This window comes from Grammomys surdaster, unplaced genomic scaffold, assembly GCF_004785775.1.
Source record: "Grammomys surdaster isolate TR1022 unplaced genomic scaffold, NIH_TR_1.0 137, whole genome shotgun sequence".
Lineage (NCBI taxonomy): Eukaryota > Metazoa > Chordata > Mammalia > Rodentia > Muridae > Grammomys > Grammomys surdaster.
In genome coordinates this window covers 10,570,598-10,582,881 of record NW_021604595.1, presented here as the reverse complement: position 1 = coordinate 10,582,881, position 12,284 = coordinate 10,570,598, and the positions used below count along the sequence as shown (strand labels likewise).

At 39.7% G+C, this 12,284-nt stretch overlaps 1 pseudogene; it reads left to right on the top strand.

Annotated features, from left to right (window-relative positions):
• The first annotated feature begins 11,329 nt into the window (after positions 1-11,329).
• On the top strand, positions 11,330-11,873 carry LOC114617544 (annotated as a pseudogene).
• The last annotated feature ends 411 nt before the right edge of the window (positions 11,874-12,284 follow it).

Genomic DNA, 12,284 nt, shown 5'->3' with positions numbered 1-12,284 from the left:
TGCTCAAGAAGCTCCTTAGTCGATGACTTACCTCTAAGTTTTTCAGGGTGATATTAACATAGTCTCTGAAACACAAGGGAATTTCTGCTTGACATTTGTGATTTGTGGTTTCTCTGTCTTTGACAATCATTGTCCTACTTCTCTGTGAATTGAATAAAGGTAACACATCACAGATACAGATGTTAGAACACAGCTCTTATCTATCATAGACTAACAGATTTTTTTTCTGAGACAAATATGAGTGATCATGTCCCAGAAGCACAGATTCAAGATGCTCACAATGACATTCCAACACAAACTTTTTACAACTCCAGGATAGAATACAGTCAGAAAGTGAAACATTATCCAAAATCATTAGGTAAATGTGCTGTGGCCAACAAGAAAGTCTGGCTCCTCACTGCAGAGGACATTGGCTTTGGATTTGGAAGAAACTGAAATCTTTACAACTATTTTAAAACTGAGAATTTCAGCTGATGGTCCAAAGGATGGTTAGGTCAGGCTCCAAGGTGGAAAATGGGCGCCTATCCAGAACACTGAAGGTAGCCAAGGATAATGTTCTGGCTCTACAACACACCAAATTTTTACAGATAACACATTCTAATCAATAAGTTCTGTGGGATCATGAACATAGGTGTTCTAGGTGACAACCGTCACAGAAGCTCCACCACTTCGTGAAGACCTACAGCAATCCCTTGACATTTTCCTCCAGATTCTTCTATCTTCCTCTTGTGCATTCCTTTGATCTCATCAGATCTGCCTGATGGGTACAGCACGCTCCAGAGACTCCTTCTGTGTGGGGCAGAGAAGGGATTCAAAGCATGAACTTCTTACAGTCTGGTGGCTTAGGCTCAGGCTTTGAGAAATTTGGATATCGTTCTCTACACTGTTAGATATGAAACTTTAGGACTCAACTTGCGTTTAGGATAAAGATTGACAGAAGGGGTTTGTCCATGCAGCTTATTTAATGGAGATTGGAGCTGTGTCCTATGAATTCTGAAATATCCTGCTAGACTCCTGGCAATAATTAGCTCTGCTAACAAAGTCCATTCACTTGCTCCTCTTCTGTGTGCCTCGCAGTGAGGTCATTGACAGCTGCCGCTTTACCTCTCACTTGACATGTTTTTAAAGGAGTCCTGAGAAACACCCACTCTCTTTCCCTTGGCAAACAGCTCTCTTACTGACAGAGAACAAAGAGTTGGGTAACTCCCCTGCGTGTTCCCCACATGCACGCACACGCCAAACCTCAACTTGCAGGACACTTGTACTCACTTATGAAACTGGTGAGTCACCATGTCTGCAACTGGCACTTTTAAGTTATGTCCCAGCTGTGTTCTCTCTCCTACCTGGCTCATTTTGTAATGGGAAAACCAGGCTTTGGGAATTTTATCTCCTTCAGTGTTTTTATTCTTTTCCTTAAGTACACAGCGCTGGCTGGTTATTGTTTATGTTGTTTTGGATTTGGTCAGGGGGTGTAACACAGAAACTTCCATGGTACAGGGAGCATGTAGTTCTTATATGTTATACTTATGTACATCAGTATTACAAGAAGATGCAACAATCACCAAAGGCGCCTCATAAGGAAACAGTGCAGGTTTATAGATTCATGATGGATGGTAGCTTGCTAAAGGATTTAGCAGGTGATAATCACCTAACAGTAGACTTAAATTGTTTTGCTGAAATATCTACCAAAGTAACTCAAAGAATAAGCCTACCTCTGGTAGCTCCTTTGTAGAAAAGAGTCTTTATTGACAATTTTTGTTGGTGTTTTGACTCTGTATATTCTATTCATAAAACTATCTTTTATTTAAAACAGTGATCAGAGGGAAGTGAAGTTTAGCATCCTTGACTGGAGCCCTTTAAATGAAGTCAGGAGTCTCTTGTTAGTCAGACCTCAGGCAGATCTGAGCAGGAATGAAGACTCACCCACCTGATCTAGACCCAACTGTGAGAAGCTGTTTTTGAAATATGTGAAGCCTCAGATGGCCCTTGTAGGAGGGTCTTGTCCCTAAGCTATCCAGAGACTAAAAATGTGTCATCCCCTTCTTACTAGACAGCTGACCTTTTGCTACTACCAATCACCATCCCTGAAGAACAAGTGAGGTCACCCCAATGAAAGTGTCATTTTGTAAAATCTTGGACCAATTATGTTTTTAAACAATTTTATGCAGCACTGGCTGCTCTTGACTTCATTCTGTAGTTGAAGTAGACATTGATTTGAATTCCTGATCCTCTTGCCTTTACCGCTTAAATTCTGAGATTATATGGTTATCACTATGCCCAGTCTTGGAACAGACTTCCTTTATTTTAATGCGGTGTGTGTGTGTGTGTGTGTGTGTGTGTGTGTGTGTGTGTGTGTACTGGTTCAGAGGACAATCTCCATGTGGGTTCTGGGATTAATATAGATTGTCGAGTGTGAGAGAAATTGCCTTAACCTGCCAGCCCACATTGCCAGCCCAGATTTGTTTGTTTTTATAGGGAGAGTGTGTGTGTGTATATATGTGTGTATATGCATGAATATTGTGTATATGAGTATGCATGTGCTTATGTCTTTATTTCCATTCATGTGAATATGAGTCACATGTACCATAGCACATGTACAGAAGTGAGATAATAACCCTGAGTCTTCATCCTCATCATAGAGGCAGGGTCTCCTGTTGTATGTGTGACAGACATATTGCCCACAGATTCCAGGGCTTTTCCTGACTTCACCCTCCATTTATCATATTAGCGCTGGCATTTCAAATGTTGCTACCTTGTGTGGCCCTACATGGATTCTGGAGATTTGAACTCAGGTACTTGTACCTGCATGGCAAATAATGTAACCTCTGAGCCATCTCCCATCAGGGAACAGACTTGAAAGTGGCTTGAATCTTTGTTTCTTCATATTGCCATACTAATTAGCTCCTGAGAAATTTAGGTTTCTTTGTTTTCAACTAGTTTGACTTTATTCTAAGTCAATATAATACACCATAGAATGTTTTTATTTTGCTTCTGCTAGAGCTGATGATTATTGTGATAACGTTATGAGATTGGACAGAGTGTGAAGAAAGAATTTTAATCTAGAAAAAAACTAGTCATTGAATATATTAGTAGCCAGTATTGATAAATAATATACAAATTCAAGAAATAGAAAAGCAAGAACTAATCAACAGTTAGATTCATACATTAAAACCTTGCTATTTAATGAATAAGCATGAGACATTTCTGCCCTCACAAAGTTAGTGTCCTACGTAATGAAGGGAGTAAACAATAAAGAAAGCCTGTTGTACATGCACATACATATATGAATACATACATGCATGCATTATACATACATTCTACATCCATGGTGACTGGTAATAAAGTGCAATTAAAATAAATAAGATGGCACACAGTGTATAGGACATACAAAGATATGGGAACTGGCATCTTTCTGGGAGATTAAAGGGATGGTATGTCAGTGGAGTGACAATCAAGCTATGTGAGAATCTTCAAGACAACTTCACCTGCATAGGCACCCAGTGGGTACAATGCGCTGACATCTCTGGTCTGTAGAACTCTGTAAGAGATGGGAGAAGAGGCAAGGCATTGTCTCCATTCATATCCTATTGCTGTAGCTGAGTGGTACAATTGAGAAACTTGTAAACAATAGAAGGCTTTTGTCTAATTGTTCTGGAGGTTGAGAAGTATAAAAGCATGGTGCTGGCTTCTGGTGAGGGACTTATCCTAGATTATGACATAGTTTAACACCAGGAATATATGTGTAAGGCAAAGAATCACTCTGGCACAAGCAGAGTAAATTTGTTCAACTTAAGAGTCCCACCTTTGAGTGCTTTCTATGACAATTCATTTTCATCATGAGTTCTTCCTTTGCACGTGGGGGTGAGTTATTCCAAATATGGAAGCATAGAGTTTATGGAGGACTGAACAGTTCCCACTCACAGGCTCTGTTGTTCAAGAGACTAAGGAATTTCATTGACCTTAAAAGAATTCATGTAAGTGTTAGTGAAAAGACAAATCTCACACAGGAGGAGATGCATGTAAGAAGTTAGTCTATGATGTTGTTGCTCTTGGAAGATATACGTACATACTTACATACACACATACATACATATATATGAGTCTAGAAGCAGTTAATCAATTAACTTAAAATTACGATAGTGTCTATTTCTTAAGAGTCTAGTGTAACAAGTAAAAATCTTGTCAATATTTCTGTAGTAAAACATGAAAAATCTTTAGTGGGACAGATAAGGGGCACAAATGGTGGCTTGTGAATTTAGGTTGCTTTCTTACCAAGTGAATGGTAGTGATAGTGGCTCATATTGGCAATAGGAATGCATGCATGAGGGCTTCCATGTTCTCATTCCAAGAATGTAAATTGGACGGACAGGAATTTACTTAACTCACTTTTTTTCCCCACTGTAGTCTGAAACTCAAGTGTGGTGTCTGGCTTGTCTAGCCTTTCTTTTATTTTCTCTTCTTGGTACTGGAACTTGAGTTCATAGGCCACATGTTTTTCTTCACAATCCCAACCAAATCCCTTTCCTCTGATTATTATCCCATGAAGGACTTAAACTCTTATGAAAGCCATCAACTTTAATTAACATGGGACAGAGATTCTATGGTATAAGAACCCACTAGACCTTAAACATGTGCACTTTCTAAGTGTATATTTTATATGCATAACAGAAGCTAGAACAATTAGCCCACTTCCAAAAGGTGTGTCTAGTTTGCAGCACCTGGTAGGAAGTCGGACAGTATAATCTCCACCTCTGCTTCCACTGCTCTGAGGAGCAAACCCCTGAGGCTGAGAAGCCAATTAAACTCCTATTGTTCCTCATCTTTCCCTTCAGCCTCAAAATAACCTAGTCAGAAGCATCTGGATGTTGGAGGCTGATGACAAAGGGAACAGATGACAGTTCTGTTTGTACAAACTTATACCAGTATGGACCAAAACCCAAATAGACCCTTGCTTTGAACATAGACAGTATGAATGTAGTTTTTGTTCTGATGTTTTAACCATTCTTCAGCTGTGTCACAATTCTGTAACTAGAACCCAGCTTAGAATTTTTTTTAATCCTTTTATAGGATTTCCTTCACTGACTTACCAGGTAAAAACCAATCTGAGAGTAGACACTGAGAAAAGGAAACCTTCAGAAATTGTCCAGAGGATTTGTGGCCCCAGGAACCACTGAGTAGGTGATGATCTAGCTCCCTCTGGCAAGCTCATCAAGAGCCTAGAGAGGCTTTGTCATTCTCCTTAGATCAGAGACATGCATCAGGTTTACTCAGGCCATACTGGGTCCAACAATTTTTTTTTTGGTGGGGGGGGCTTGTGTGTTCAGGCAACTGCCACACGATCCTTGTGGTCCTGATCTCTTCAATTGTTAGCCTCTGGCCAGGAAGAAGTTAGCTTCTTTTTTCTCAATGACCAGCTAGACTACCTTGCATATTTTTGTGTATGATAAAGATGTGGGAAGCAGTTTGTTGCCCAGAAAACGATCATCCCTTCCCCAGTTCCTTACTGCATATCTTCCTCTGTTTTCTGTAGATAGAAAGGGTGTATAGATATTATCTTTTTCAGGTTCATCTAATCAGCATATGGATTAAGGGATAGGAAAATCGAATTATTTTTGATGGAAGTAGATAGTACAGTGTTCAACTATCTATAGAAAAGGATGATGGATTTTGATAAGATTATGAAATGTTTTGGCATCTTGTTACACATAGATAAGAACCAAAAACTGTATGTGCTTTACATGTGTGCGTGTATGTGTGTGTGTGTGTGTGTGTGCACACGCACATGTGCGTACGAGCGTATATATCTATGTGGAGGGAAATGATTTAGTAAGAAAAATTGCCACTCAGGTCATATTGCTACATGTCCTCTTCTCAGATCACTGTGAGAATTTACCTCAGACTTATTCAACCCTTCCTTTGGATTAATCAGAATGTTTGGTAAGAAGAAATTTGATTGGTAGAATGTATTCACCAGACTGCACTGGGAGGTTAGTTTTCTATTCTACAAACAATGCTGAGTTCTTGGGTTTCACTCTGCTTGAGCAATTATGACTCTGAGATTCAGGATCCATGCTTGGGATACTTATTCTCATTGATGAAAGAATTCAAGAATGGAATCAAACAGAAGCCCAAGGGCAATTTTATCAGCCTAGGAAAACAACACAACAAACAAACAAACAAACAAGCAAACAAGCAAACAAGCAAACAAGCAAACATCCTTCTGGACAGTCAAGCTGTAAACTCCATGAGCTGCCCAGAAGAGACTAGAAGTGAAATTACATTATATTGAACACTTTGAAAAGACAGATAGACTTACAAAGCTGTATGGATATGTTCCAATAGGATACTACACAAGGTTGAAGGCTGGAGTAGTAAAAGTATACTGTCTCAATAAAGGAGTGATTAATTATTCCACCTAACTTATTAGAATGGCTTAAAGGAACCTACCTGCCTAGAAGGAGGCTCTTGGTCAAGTGATGGTCCCACTCGACTAGAATGATAGGTGGCTTCCAGGTCAGACATTCTTTTCTCTTGATCTGGAGAGTTTTTCTACTCTAACAGTGAGCTTTTCGCAAGTACATTGTTTAAAAGACTTAAGTACTTGTCTAATTTGCAATAGAATTAAATAAAAATCCTCCTCCATTATCTACCAAAGATAAGACATATAGCATGCATTATAAACAAATCTTCTGATATTAAAGATTATTTCCCATCTGCCACAATTATTGACTATATTTTATTTTTATGATAGCATAAATGCTAATAACCAAAGGCAGGGTGGCTTAAATAACAAACGAGTTATTTCTATCCAGTTATATAAGCTAACAGACCAACAGAGAAGACTTCTCTTGAGCTACCCGCCCAACTTGGTTTGTACATGGTGTCTTCTCTCTGGATATATCTAGGTCTTAATTTTACCTTCTAATAAAGACTGCTTCTAAAGAGAAAAATGCCTTTATTAGATTATCTCCTAATACGTTTAGCTTAAGTCTGAACACAACAACCTCATTTTAGCCCAGTTACTTCAATAAAGACCCTATTATCCTCCAATAAAGTTCCATGATGAAGTCTTAGAGGTTAAACATGTGGACTTGCTTGGGTGTCATCCAACTCAACTAACAGCACTGGCTAAAATAAATTATGCTTTAAGGTTAAGGAATTATTTATTCTCTGTTACCTAAGGCTTCTGAACAAACTGCTATGAATTTCTATGAGGTCTCCTAAGTATGTGTCCCTTCAGGGTGATGTACAGTGCTTTTTTAAAGAGTGGATACAACATCGATTTATGAGTTCTAGTGACACTCCCAAAATTCTTACATGAAGTGAAGAGTGATCTGTACAAGTCATTCTAACGTCTTCAGTGCTGAGTCTTTTTTGTAATTAAAATGTGAGAAGCAGCAATATGTGTCTGGAGTAAGAAGAGGTGGTATACAAAGAGGTAAGGTCTGGGTGATGAAGGTATTGTCAAAGAGCAAACATCAGTTTTAGACACCTTAGACCAGGCATGATATGGCAAGCACACCTGTAATCCTAGCCCACAGGAGGCAGGTGGAGGAAAACCAAGGTTTCAGTGTTATCCTCAGCTACAGAGTGTGCTTGGAGTTCAGCCTAGGAAATGGTGAACATTGGCTGAAGAGATAAACCAGCAAGAGTTTTATAAAACCAGGTCAAATGAAGCTCACCATTTATAGGAAAAGGAAACTAATCCTATAGACAATGCTCAGGTTAGTGTTTTGTCAAAGTCACACAAGCTAGAGTCATCTGGGAAGAGGGCGCTCAACTGAGAAAATGCCTCCATTAAATCACCTCTAGGCAAGTTGTAGTGGTTTGTTTTTTTTTAAAATTAATAATTGATGTTGGAGGCCCAGTCCTCCCATGAACAGGTGATCTTGTTTGGAATAAGAAATCAGGTTAAGTAAGCCACGAGGAGCAAGCAAGGCACTGAGCAGCATGCCTCCATGATTTCTGCTTCAGTTCCTTCCTTCAGGTCATCACCTTCATTTTCTATCTTGAGATTCCCCTATGGTGGATTGATACCTAGAGGTATAAGCTGAAATAAACCCTTTTCTTTCTAAATTGCCTTTGGTCATGGTATTTATCAAACCATAGAAACCCTAACAGGGAAATAGAACAGTTTTTCACTTCCCAGGTAACAGTAGAAACAAAGCCAGAATAGAAGTTCTAAGACACACATTTGTCCGCCCCCATTCAGATTTTCTGTACTTTCTCTATGGCTCCCCCAGCACCTGCCTACTGTAACACAATTTTCTTCTCTTTTCTTTTCTTAAAGATTTATTTATTTATTTATTTATTTAATGTATATGAGTACATCTTTGCTTTCTTCAAACATACCAGAAGAGGGCATCAGGTCCCATTACAGATGGTTGTGAGCCACCATGTGGTTGCTGGGAATTGAACTCAGGACCTCTGGAAGAGCAGTCAGTGCTGTTAACCACTGTGCCATCTCTCCAGCCCCAGAATTTTCACAGAAGTCTATATATTTCAGAACTTTTTCTGACCTCAAGGTTTTGTTTTGATTTTTAAATATGATTTAAATTTTACGTTTATTTTTAAATATCATACTTGTGTGTTATGTTGACATCATTTCCTCTTCCTCTCACCATGCCGTCTTGTGCTCCCTCAACATTATGCCCCCTTTTCTTTAATTATTGTTATCATGCACGTACACGAAGATATAAATATGTAAAACACTCTTCTGAGTCGATTTAATGTTATTTGCATGGATTTCTGTTTTTAGGGCGGGGCTTCACATTGGATAACCAATTAGGGAGCTCACTCCTAGAGAAGACAAAGCCCTCCTCTCTCAGCAGTCATTGGCTGCCAGTAGCTCTTGATCTAGGTGTGGGACTTTGTAAGATTTCTCCCACCCACACTGGTGTATTAGCTAGTGTTGTCATTGTCTGGATCTTGTTCAGGCCAGCTGTGTTGTTACTATTTCATAGACATAACTTTCCAGTCATAGACACCAGACAATCTTGCAACAGATGTCCTGACTTTTACAACCTTCTTCCCCCTTTACTGTGATGTTCCCCTAGACTTGAGTGTAGGGATCCTGTTCCAGATGTTTTGTTTGAGTCAATGTCTCACTATGTGGCCCTGACTGGCATGCAACTCCCTAGGTAGACAAGTTGGCTGCAAAGTCACAGAGATTCACCAACCTCTCTGCCTGTTGAGTGCTGAAATGAAAGGTTAAGGCAGCATGCACAGCTACTTAAGAGACCTACACAAAGTGAAAACCTGACCCTAAATGTAGACTCATTTATATGAAAATGTCCTTTTCTTTTGGCTGTGATGAATATGTTCAATATTATTTATAAAGTTGTTCCATAAAGCTGAGCATGGTGGAGCAGATCTGCAAGTCCATGCTTAGGAAGCAAAGGTAGGATGGTCATTCTACTTAATAAGTAGGTAAGCAAGCAAGCAAACAAACAAATAAACAGGGGTCTGAGGAGATGGCTCCATGGTTAAAACCAGACACTGCTCAGGCAGAAGAATCAAGTTCATTTCCTAGCATCAGGTGGAACAGTTCATGATCACCTGTAAACCCAGCTCTAGGGATCCAGTGCTCTCATTTGACCTATGTGGGTATCCGCGCACAGCTGTACAGTTTTACTCTCTCCAACACATATATGCACATAAGTAAATAAAATAAAATATTTAAATAAAACCATGCCAACAATCACAAAAATCAGTCAAATAAAACTCCAAACCAAAAAAAATTACATTATCAAATAAATTATGATAGTGATGGGTTTAAAGCAGAAAATTCTCTCTCTCTCTCTCTCTCTCTCTCTCTCTCTCTCTCTCTTTGTGTGTGTGTGTGTGTGCATGTGTGTGCATGCATGTAAGCATGTGTGCAGTTTTAAACTATTCAGTGCATATGTAACTCCATCGATTCTAAATCAAATGACTATCCTCACCCGTAGATGCTATCAAACCACTGAGGTGAACTTACCTGTGAAAAGATGAACTGCCTATACAAGTCACCATCAGTAGTTTCCCCTCTTTCCATTTTGAACAAACATTTAAGGCCAAGTGTGTACTGTCTACTTCACTGACATCTTCTATGCTTTGTGGGAAGTTTTTAAAAAAAGAAAATGATCCAAAATCAGAAAAAAAACAAAAACAAAAAAGGTAAGGAACGAACACTTGCAGTGTCAAAATGGTGTATTGACAGACAGAGGGAGTGGTCACCTCCCCAAGAGAGGACAATTAAAGGTCGAATACATGAAAAGTTGTCTCAAATTGAAATCAAGGGTGGAAAGGGGCTGCTTAGTGTCTATCTTGTGGCAAGGTAATATTCTTTTATTACATGATGTTCTTTTTTTTATCTTTATATGATCTGAAATGATGGTGGTTATCGTAAGCATTCCATTCATTTTAAAAACTGTCTTGTGTCTATTAAATACCTGTGAGATGCCAGCCTTTTACCCCTATTGTTTCCCACTGAAAAGATCAGCTGAATTTGAGCACATTTGCTGAATAAAACATCATACAATCAACAGGATGGTTTTCATTCCTTAGCGTTTCTCCCTGGGGAAGGCACTTACCCTAAGAACTATGTTGTCTGACGACAAGTAGGAGCCTTTCTGACTTTGATAGCGTCCAGTGCACTGAGTTGCCTAATTTGCATCTCTCTACTAAATGGTTTTAATTAATTTTGCATTGTGCTTACTGACTAGTTTTAATTAGCAGTTAAATCAGCTCAGTTAACGAAAAAAATGAAGGTGTTTATATGAATGCAAATCACAGTGAGTTCTCAGGGCACAAGTTGCAAACTTGTTCCAAGCCATTGAGGTGGAATTCCTTCAGGCTCTGTTAAAAATATTTAATATAAGAGTATATAAAACTATTTCTTAGGTTATTTTCCTCTTACTAAACTATGGGCTGTTCTGACTCACTCACTGCTCTGTTCTGGTCTGTATCAAGGCATGTTTTGGGACTAGGACAAAGACAGACACAGAACATATGAATTTTAGAACTGGCTTGGACACTTCTGGGGCTTTTTGGAGCTTCCTTAGTGAACTAGTCTGAGGCAGCCAGGACACAGAAGTGCTGAAAACGTCTCCAAAAATACAAAATGCAACTTTGTTGTGGTTCCTTGATCCCTTGGTGATTTCCAGGTTCAAGGAACATTGGAAAAAGAATAAGGCGTTGAGAGTGACGACTGTGGTGGAGAAGGCTGCGGAGGGACTCTCCTTTCTGGAGTGGCACTGCTTGGTCCTGAGGCTGGGTGAGGGCTGCTGGTGTTGTGTTTGTGGAGAACTGCGAGTCTGTTTGGCGTATCTCTGTCGGGATCCCAGGTATGATGAGTGTTGCCCGGGAGTCTCACTCTCATAGGGGTGAAACGTTCAGCCTCCCCCAACGATGATCTTGGATCTAGCAATTGGGAGGCAGCAGACGGGCAATGAAGAAAGAAAACAAAAGTTCTTGAGATTTTTGGGTGCGGGAAAGAAAGAACAGACTTGTTGTCTTGTTATAGGAGATCACAAATCAACATCTCACTTCCGAACAGGAGGAGAAGACAAGAAAATTAATGAGGAGCTGGAGTCTCAGTACCAGCAGAGCATGGACAGCAAACTGTCAGGCGTGTACCGGCGCACTGCGGACTCGGCTTCAGTGATGGAGAAGATCATGATGGAGAAGCCGATGTGGCTGGAGATGACGATGAGGATGACTCTCCTGGAGCTGAGAGTCCAGATGACTCAGACAGTGATTCTGAGTCTGAGAAGGAGGAGTCTGCGGAAGAGCTTCATGCTGCTGGGCATCCTGATGATACAGAAGACCCAAAGAGCAAAAAAGATGCGAAGAGCAATTATAAGGTGATGTTTGTCAAGTCCAGTGGCTCATAACTACTAAACACTTAGTCTTTGTATTAAAGATAAGCCTTACTGTTATAATGCACAGCGGAGGACTGCTTATAGAGCACAGACCTTTATATTATATTTTTAAAAAGGCCCTTTTAAATAACTACAAAGAATGTTTGCGTTCAAATGCCATGGGTTACATTTCTCCAGGCATGACTATAACCATCTTTGTAAAGAGTCAGAGTTGTATAAAATGGAAAAGAAATACTGTACTCAGCTTCCTTTCATGTTAGCATCATCTGCCCTCTCCCACCGTTTGCCCCTGTAGGTGCATGATGGGGGACACTTGCTTTGTCTGTGGTAGCTCTTTCACCTTCATCTTTCGGTTTGTTCCTATTTTTCTCTTACGTAATTCATTTGATACTGTGACCTGTTCCCTTGACTATACTTTGTTAA